Source organism: Bubalus kerabau, chromosome 8 (genome assembly GCF_029407905.1).
Source record: "Bubalus kerabau isolate K-KA32 ecotype Philippines breed swamp buffalo chromosome 8, PCC_UOA_SB_1v2, whole genome shotgun sequence".
NCBI classification, from domain to species: Eukaryota; Metazoa; Chordata; class Mammalia; order Artiodactyla; family Bovidae; genus Bubalus; species Bubalus kerabau.
This window is the reverse complement of record NC_073631.1, coordinates 68,637,560-68,646,985: the sequence shown is the minus strand read 5'-3', so window position 1 is coordinate 68,646,985 and position 9,426 is coordinate 68,637,560.

Below are 9,426 nucleotides of genomic sequence, written 5' to 3'. Positions count from 1 at the left end.
TTTTACTGGAGTTTCAAATCTCCATCCCACCACTTTGTTAGCCTCTTCCATTACAAGAATCCCCAGACTGGGACTGTATCAAGGGTTCCTATCTATGTCCTTTGATTGGCAAACCCCTCCCTTGTTGGGGCCTCAGCATCCCCATCAGTATGGGGAAAGAAGTTGGTCAGTAAATGACTTTTGAGTTCTCTACAAAAGAGAAATTGAATTGCAGGCAACAAGGTGAGTTGAGGTGAGCAATGCTTAACTTGGCCACCAGATGGCAGAACAACTGCAGTGAAGAACCCTGGATGGGTTGACAGAACTTCCTGGATGAGGCCCCAATACTGGAGATGATGGATGCAGGACTCCCAGAGCCTGGGCGTAGTAAGCCTGCAGGGCTGATGGAGAGAGGGGCTCCTGGTCTGGCCAGCATAGGGGAGCAAGAGGCTCCTGGAGGAGGTGGGCAACGCAATACCCCTAAGCCCTTCTGACCTCAGTCTTGAGGAGTAAGAAGCTGATGAGAAGAAAAAGAACTGAAGAGACAGGAGTGCTCACTGTAGTCTCCCTACAGGATTCACGACAGATTGGGGTAGGGGTTCCCTGGACCCCTGGTTCTGTGCAGGTAGAGTAGGATTTCCCATCACCCGCTGCAGCATTTTCGTTCCAGCCATATTCTCCGCAGGTCCTAAAAGGCATTTTCTAAAGGAAAGGAAGAAACTCTACTTCCCTCCTATTGTGTCCAGCCTGTGCTCCTCTCCATTGTGGGGAGGAGGAGTGATGGTAAAAATGAGGGGCTCGTTCCCTGTCCCTGGGGAGCCCTCGGGAGTATTGAAGCTATCCCCAAAGATAAGACTTGATGTAAGAATGGGTGTGCTGGGCTAAAATTTTCCTGGCTGTGGGAACTCAGAGAACGGGGTATTGGTGAGGGCAGGAGCAGTCAAGGAAGACTTCCTGGAGGAGGGGACTCAGGTTGGTTGTATAGATTCTAGAATTCCACAAGGCCAAGCACCACCATCTGCTGGGCAGGAAGCAAGAATGTGGCTGATCTCAAGTTGGGTAGCAATGTTTGGAGGAAGGGTCTGCAGGACAGGATGGTGGGCATCAGACAGAGACTTCGTTCTCCCCAGGAATATTCATGGGCATTCCTGTTAGAGTGCTGGGTTCTGCAGGGCCACCCATTTGCTCAGTACATGCTTAGGTGGCAGACAGCTTGTAGAGCCTAGAAACACAGCTGAAAACAGATCCAGAACAAACCTATTCAAGGGGCTTAGGGTCTGGCTAGGGAGGATATGGGTCAGAAGATAGAACTTCTTGGATTGGGTTAAGTAGAAACATGATGTTAGGGAGCTTACTGGTCTCCGGGAGAAGAGTCAGAAGCAGTGCCCATGCCCCACCAGGGGACCACTGTGGCGAATTCCTCATTCCACCGCTTTTGGCTGCAGACACAGCTGCTCATACCAGTAACACTGGGGATAAAATGCCAGATACCCAACACGGCTGTCCTGAAAAGCCGAACTCCTCCACTGGCCTGCTTACTAAAAGCTCGATTGCACCTGGCTTCCTCTTGGTGTTCTCTTCCAAACCCAAGTCACACAGAGCTACTTCTGATGGCACGGCCTTGGCCTGCTAGTGGCAGGGGGTGCTGGGGAGCCCCTGCTGACTTCTACCCAGAGAGAGTCTGCACACTGTCACAAGTTCCTCAGACATAAGACTGACATTCAGGATAAGCTGGCCATGGACATGACAGAGTCCAACACTGGGAGGTGGTCATGCAGCTCAAACAATTGCATGATAATGGTGTACACAGGAAAAACAGAGCTCCAAAAGAAGCATCCAGAGGACCAAATCTAGCCTGGGGTAGTTCTTTAAAAAAAGGCTTTCTGCTCTGTAACAACCCAGAGGAGTGGGATGGGGAGGGGGGTAGGAGGGAGGTTCAAGAGAGAGGGGACATACGGATACCTATGGCTGTTGTCCATAGGACATATGTATACTTAATGTTGATGTCTGGCAGGAACCAACACAATAATGTAAAGCAATTATCCTTCAAGTAAAAATAAATACATTTAAAAAATATTTAAATAAAAAAGGCTTTCTGGAGAAAGTGCCATGTAAGCTGAGATTAGACCACAAGTATAAATTGGCTGGATAAGAAAGTGGGTGAAAATCCCAGATAGTGGAAATAGCATGTGCAAAAGCCCTGAGGTGGAAAGGAGCTTGTCATTTGGCAGGAACTAAAAGTAGCTACCGTGGTTATTGGAGTGAGAAAAGCCTGAGATGAGGAAGTTTGGGCAGTACCCAGTTCATGCAGGGTTAGGGAAATCACATTGAGGAAGTTTTATCTCAAGAGCTATTGGAAATGTGTGATGTAATGAGACTTCCAATTTTGCAATAATCTCTCTGACTGGTTTGGATAGGAAGACTGAATTTCCGGTGGAAATCTCAGCTGGAAGTAAGGAGGCTGAAAAGGGAGGCTTGGCTCAGGGGATGGGGGTAGGAAAGATTAGGCCAGAGTAAAGATGTCTAACTGGGTGATGAGTTAATATGTGAGATGAAGGGAAGGGAGATTTCCAGGAAGGTTCTTCTGAAACAGGTTGCGGTGGAGAAGAGCACATTTTAAGGGGAAGATCGTGTCTTAGGAGCGTGAGCACGACCGGTGTTGGGTGCATGGGAGACAGTTGGGCACCAGGGGGCAAGCTGGAGCTGAGAAGACAGGCCTGGTTCTGGAGTGGAGTTCCTGAGCGGTGGGAATATCGGTGGTGGTGTATTTGACTCCCGAAGGGTGAGAGTGAGTAGTGGAGACAGAGCTGCTGAACATCCCCGTGGGGAGCAGTAAACTCCAGATCAGGCTGGAGGGAACAGCCCTAGACAGGGAGGGAATCCAGATGGACTGGGATTGGGGACGTTTTGAGCACTGCCTCGCAGCCCTGTGACCTGAGACTGGGCTTGCAAACTCATCAGTGACTTGGGAGCACAGCTCAGGGCAGGAATGTCTGGGGTAGAGGATAGACTTGGAAAGCAGACGGGATGGTGTTGAAAAGTGAGTGAGCCGTGAGGACACAGAGGCAGGATGTGTAGACCAAGCTGGCTTGGGGTGGGGTAGGGGAGCTGAAAGGGTTTTGGGAAGGGAATGTGGGGTTCATGGGAGGGCGGTTTGTTATAAGAAGACAATCTGGATAAATGCTAATGAGCTGGATATGGGAATCACTGAAGGATAAGGGGAGGGCACGTTGTGGAGTGAGCTCACTGAAAATGTAGCCTCAGAACCCAGATGAGGTACCTTGTCTAGGGAAGGGGGTCCCTGCCCCTGGGGATGTGGTGTGTGAGTGCCAAGTTGCTTCTGTCGAGTCTGACTCTGTGTGACCCTATGGATTGTAGCCCACTAGGCTCCTCTGTCCATGGGATTCTCTAGGCAAGAATACTGCAGTGGGTTGCCATTTCCTTCTCCAGGCAATCTTCCTGATCTAGGGATGTAACCCGGGTCTCCTGCATCTACCTGCATGGGCAGGCAGGTTCTTTACCACTAGCGCCACCTGGGAAGCCCTGGGGATGTGGTGGATGCAGGCGATGGGAGGGGCAGGGGTGGACGGCTGTGGAATGCTGGCCATTCACTCTGAAGGCACGGTGATCTGCGGGGGAAGGGAGGGGAGCTGGGCATCTTGAGGAGAAGGCAGAAGGTGGGAATTAGCAGTGGCAGAAGGTGGGGGAACAAGCTGGCAAGAAATGTGGTGAGCTGGGCAGGTGAATTTGGAGTGACGACACTTCCCCTGAAGAGAGTATCTGGCCCAGGGAAGGCCCAGGGGAGCCTAATGAGGGTGTGGTTTTGCCCAGAAGATCAAGGGACTAGTGGCTTCTAGGCCATGTTTGCAAATGAGGGTTTGTGTTGATGACCGTGCGATCTGAGCCAGAGGGGACAGTGAATGGAAGGTCCAGGGTAGGGAAGTGTCAGCTGTGTGGGTGGGGGCGTTGAGGAGAGAACTGGAAGGACAGGTGACAAGGTCAGAGGGGACTGGAGCTTCTGCCTGCCTTGCCCTTTGTACCCAGGGCAAGGGCTCCTCGCTGGGCGGGGGAAGACCTGCTGGGAGTCGAGGAGGAGAGCAGGGTGGGGCAGGATGGGAGGGGCTGCTTGGCCAGGAGGCCTGGGCATCACAGTCGCCCAGAAGAAGGCTGGGATGGAGGAGAAGGAAGACTTGGAGCCAGGGTCTCGAGGGAGGAGGGAAGGCTGGTGGTGGCAGAAAGGGGCTCAGTCAGGGAGGGGTGATGCAGTGAGGAGGACAGGGGGGAGACACAGGACAGAGCCCCAGATGGAGCGGACCGGGCGGGGTGGGCAGCGGGTGGGAGGAGGCCCAGGTGCTCACCCCTCTCCAGAGCCCGCGTGTCCCGGTCCTGCCCATCTGTCCTGTGACGCCCTCACCAGCCTCTGGGGCTGCCAGCAGCTGGGCCCTGCAACCACGAGGAGCAGGACTGCTTTGGGAGGTAGAGCAGGGCCTTGGAGGACAGCAAGAAGCCAAAAACCGTCGATCTCCGGGGCTTTTGTGGGAAGGGGCTGGTCTGCAGTGTCTCCCTCATCTGTGTGAATCTCCTGGTGTGGATATTTCTCTTCTGGGGCTCCCCCAACCCTGTCTCTGTGTGCACGTCTCTCTCCTTCTGTCCCTGTCCTTTTGTTTTTCTCTGACTCTTTCTTCCACTTTATGGGGCTCCAGCTTCCAGCTGTGGGAAGTGAAGGACCAACCCATTAGGCAGCTGGCTTGTCTCTATGATACTGGACATCTGGGGCTAGGGTTGGCTGGAGGTGGCTGGAGCTTTGCACTCGCATCCAGATGGCCAGCTACCTGCTCTCTCAGAATCCTGGTTCCCTTTGCACAGCCCCCTCAGTATGTCTCTCTCTCTTTCCTCACTGTCTTCTCTCTAGATTATTTTACCCCAGGTGTCCCTGCCACAGACAGGATGCCGTGTGTATGTGTGTGTGTGTGTGTGCGTGTGTGCGTGTATGTGTGTGTGTGTGCGTGTGTGTGTATGTGTAGGGAGTCTGGGGAATGACAGGTGGGACAGCACAACCCAAGTTCACGGAGCCTGTCTGCCGGCTTCCCAGGGAGCAGGTCAGGCTGGCAGGCAGGATGAGGTTGATGGGCAGTCTGTTTCCCAGCCTCGGAGATGTTGCATAAGCAGCCGCAGCCCCGCGCACATTCCCATGGTTACGGGGCTGGGAAAGGCTGGCGGTGGTGGCATCGCCATGGCACCAGCATGGCCCAGGGCTCAGCTGGCATAGTGCTGGCACAGAGCAACTCTGAGTTCTCACTGGACAGATCTCTGCCAGGCAGGGCTCCTCTTGGGCATCAAGTGGCTTGTGGAGTCAGGCAGGAGGCAAGCAGCCCAGGGCCAGTTTCGGGGGAAGCCTGAAGACCCCCTTCAGCCTCTCAGCCCAGCAGCCAGAGCTCCGTGGGGTGGGGGCTGGCCATGGGAGTAAATGCCCCCCATACTAGCTGGCTCAATGCAGGCAGAGCTGACTCTGTCCACAGCCCCTTCCTCAATCCTCAACCTGCGGAAATCTTGGCATTGACCCTAGCCTCCTCCTTAGAGTTCTCATCCCCTCCACACTCTCCTGCTAGGCCTGTGCCCTGGGGATCTCACAGTGGAGACCTAAGCCTGGTTTTGGGGGAAATACACACCAGGAGCTTCCCTGGTGGCTCAGACAGTAAAGAATCTGCCTGCAGTGCAGAAGACCCGGGTTTGATCTCTGGGTCGGGAAGATTCTCTGGAGAAGAGAATGGCTACCCACTCCAGTATTCTTGCCTGGAGAAGTCCATGGGCAAAGGAGCCTGGCACGCTATAGTCCATGGGGTCTCAAAGAGTCGGACACGACTGAGTGACTGACACTCACTTTCACATCATGAGGATAGAGGCATATAGGATTCAGGCCAGCAGGACTGTGGGGGTTCAAATGTCAGAGGTCAGTGGGGGTCAGAGCAGTCACAGAAGTCCTCCTGAGAGGCAGTGGTATGCTGGACCCATGAGGATGAATAAGATTTGAGGCAGGGAAAGATCCTGGGAGGAGGAGCAGCTGACATGAAGATGGGGAGGCCCAGAACACACGACCTCCTTGATGAGATTAGGTCTTTCAAAAAAGAGAATATCTCTCTGTGTGTGTGTGTGTGTGTGTGTGTATAGCGGTTTCTCCAGGTTTAGCTGGGCTGCTTGAGCACAGGAAGTCTCCTGGAGGGTGACGTAGGGGAAAGTTAGCAGGAAATCTCCTTAGAGCCTTGCCGACGCCCTGGCACAGCCTCCAGGGAGGCTCTTGAACACGTTCCACGAGGCTCCTGCATGGCCCCACTCTCCTCCCACGCCCCAACCAGCTCCTCCTCCACACCTCCCTCTGCCTGGGCACCTGGGCCAGCTCCTCCTGCTCCTCCCCAGCTCTGAGGGTCACCCTCTCTAAACCAGCAGGTCCTGCACAATTCCAGGACTGATTCCTGCATCTTCACCAGGTGGTTCTGAAGCCTCAGCGTCCGTCTTGTGTTCACACCCATCCTTGGTCACCAACTCCTTCGTGACAACCCTAGAACTCCTGCCACTGGGGGACCCCTCCCTAGTAGCCTTTCAGTCCTTACAGGACCTTGACCACAGGGAAGGAATAAAGCCCTCCTGGTCCTCCCCACTTTCCCATTTAACTAGGAAAGAGGAACCCAAGATTCTTTCCGTGGCCTGCAAGGCCTGGTGTGGCCGGGACCTCCCACCTCCCCAGCTTCATCTTCCCTCATCTTGCTCCCCTGGGCTCTGCCCTGGCCACACTGGCCATCTCATGGTGCCCAGAGTCCCCCGGGCTCATGCTCATTCCAGAATGACTGCTGCTTGGCACGCGCTGCCCGCCGCATCTCCCCCAGCTGCTGTCTCCACTGAGTAGCCCGACTTGCCTCCACTGTCGCCTCCTCAGAGGCTCATCCTAACCACCTGGTGGCATGGCTCAAGGTCATGTGGCCTCTCCATGTTTTATTTTCTTGGTGGCACTTGGCTGTTGTTGCAGTAGAGCCTCATTGTTCACAGGCGTTCTATAAACTCACCTTGAACACTGAATTAGTAAATATGGAACCATTGCTCCTAGAAGAGAGTCAGAGCTAGGCTCCTGTGAGCCTCTAGTCACCAGGTTTTGCCAACGGATCAATACATAACCTTGTTTTCCGTGTGTTTCTGTTTCTAGACACCTGATTTAATATATATCGCTGATTCATTAACATAGAACTCACGGCCAACAGCACTATTATTCATGATTGAGAGACGCTGTTACCCTTGAATTTTCTCTGGAGAGCACATCACAGACGCCTTGTACCAAGAACTCTAGACAACACTTCTGCCCTAGGCTTGGGGCCATTTATACAGTGAAATCACCAACAAAAAGCACGAAAATGTAAAGAAACATAGCTCTCAGTAAACCTCAAAAAGGACACTGTAAAATCTGAACCGAGCCAAGATGGCAGAGGTTGTCGTGGTGGAACCCAGCTGGGGATTCATGCATCAGGCTGTTCAAGTTCTCCTCGCCCAGATCACGTCCAAGAATGACTGTGGCAGCGCTGTGAGTACTGACTGAGGGGTGCAAATACATTTCAGGGAGCAGGCAAGTCACCAATATGGAATCCGCAAATAGCGAGGATCCACTGTTTGTTGTTCTTAAGCGTTTCGTGTGTATTGTTGGGCTTCCCTTTGCTTATTCACTGCTGTATCTTCAGCACCAAACAAGGTCAAGGTCAAGATTCACGGTAGATGCTTAATAAATATTTATTGACTGATTGTCCTGCCTCCCTCTTTTTCACATACACACAGACACACACTCACACACACACTCACATGCACTTACAACACAGAGTACTTATCAGGTCTCGGAGCTGAGAAGATAGGGATTCTGTTTTCTGGGCACCATAGGCAAGAGAGAGAAGGAAGAGGGGGTAGGTGAGCGTCCTTGTCCTAAACCTTTGCTATTCCTGGCCTCCACTCCCTACTTACAAGTCCTGGGGCTAGCTGTGTGTGCAAGTGTGTTGTTAAATCCCTCGCCCCCCCGACCCCCTGCAGGAATCCATGCGGACATGCAGTACATATACAGCCTGGCTGAGGACCCCTGCGTCTGGTCCTGGGAAGATGGTGCGGGTGTGTGCATGTGGGTGCCATGCGCCTTCACAAGCACGTGTGTGAGCACGGGCTCCAGCCTGCCCCGATGAGGCCTGCTGGCTTCCTCGCAGCTGCAGAGCTTGCTGCACTGACAGGCCTGTAATCACGGGAAATTACCGAGCCCAGAACTAAAATTAAGGCTGCTGCTGCTGCCACAGGACCTGTTTACAAAGACAAGCACCCGGAAGAGGCCTCGGGAGGCTCTGCTGGGAGCTGCAACTCCTGGGGAGGATGGAGTGGGGACCCAGCAGAGAGGCCACAGAGAGAGGAAGCCTCTTATATTTGTCATACACCTACTAAGTGGCAGGCACTGGGCTCATTAATTTCATGCTTCAGTTTATTTCATCCTCACCGAGACCCTGCTAGGCAGGAAATGGTCCTGGGGTCCCGACCCCAGACCTGGCCTTTGAGGTCGAGGAAGGAGCTTCAGGTTGTGAAGCTTGCGACTGGCAGAGCTGGAGTCTGAACGCAGGGCTGACTGACTCCGGGACCAGGGCTGTGGGGCCCTGTGGGGCAGGGAGAGGGGAGCCCTGTGGGAGTGGGAGGCGGGTTCTCTGGTTTTCGTATTTGGTGTCTGGTGTAAGGAACACTGGAAAGAAGACCCCCATGCACCATCCTGTCTCCCTCCCGCCTGTCACGTGGTCTGTGGCATACCTCTTAATACTTTAGGGTGAAGGTGGCCCCATGGGAACCCACATATCCCTCCAGGAAGAAAACAGATGAATTGTGCACACTGACGTCAAGTCTAAGGGACCCTGTTCCACCTGCAGGGTGGCCCCACCCCCAGCACAGCCATCCGGCCTCATATGGGTGGGGCTGAGGGGACATGGCATGAAGCTATACATTGACCCAGGCTCTGGATTCCCAGCTGAGGTCTTCTCTTTTCCTTTTCTGTGGCTCTCCACATACCACTGTCCCCAGAAAGCCCTAAACATGACTCTGAGAGCTGCCCTTCTCACCCCAGCCCCCAGCCAGAGAGCAGGTTATTTGTGAACAGTGAGTGATGATTGTGGAGGGGCATTGGGTGGGGCAGGGAACTCCCTCTGCAGAGGGCAGAGCTGGACTGGCAGACAGTCATCCACGCTGTCTGGGCCAGGCTTTCTGGGTGAGCAGCAGCCTCCCCTCTCCCCAGCCCCGCCACTGTCTCAAGGAGAGCCTGGCTCACTGGCCTGGGGGCCGTGGAGAGAGAAAACTCAACCCAGAGGCCCCATGTGACATATGTTGGCACACTACTGGACTGGCCTTCAGCCAATAAGCACTTTCATCTGACAGCAGTCAAAATATTAATAG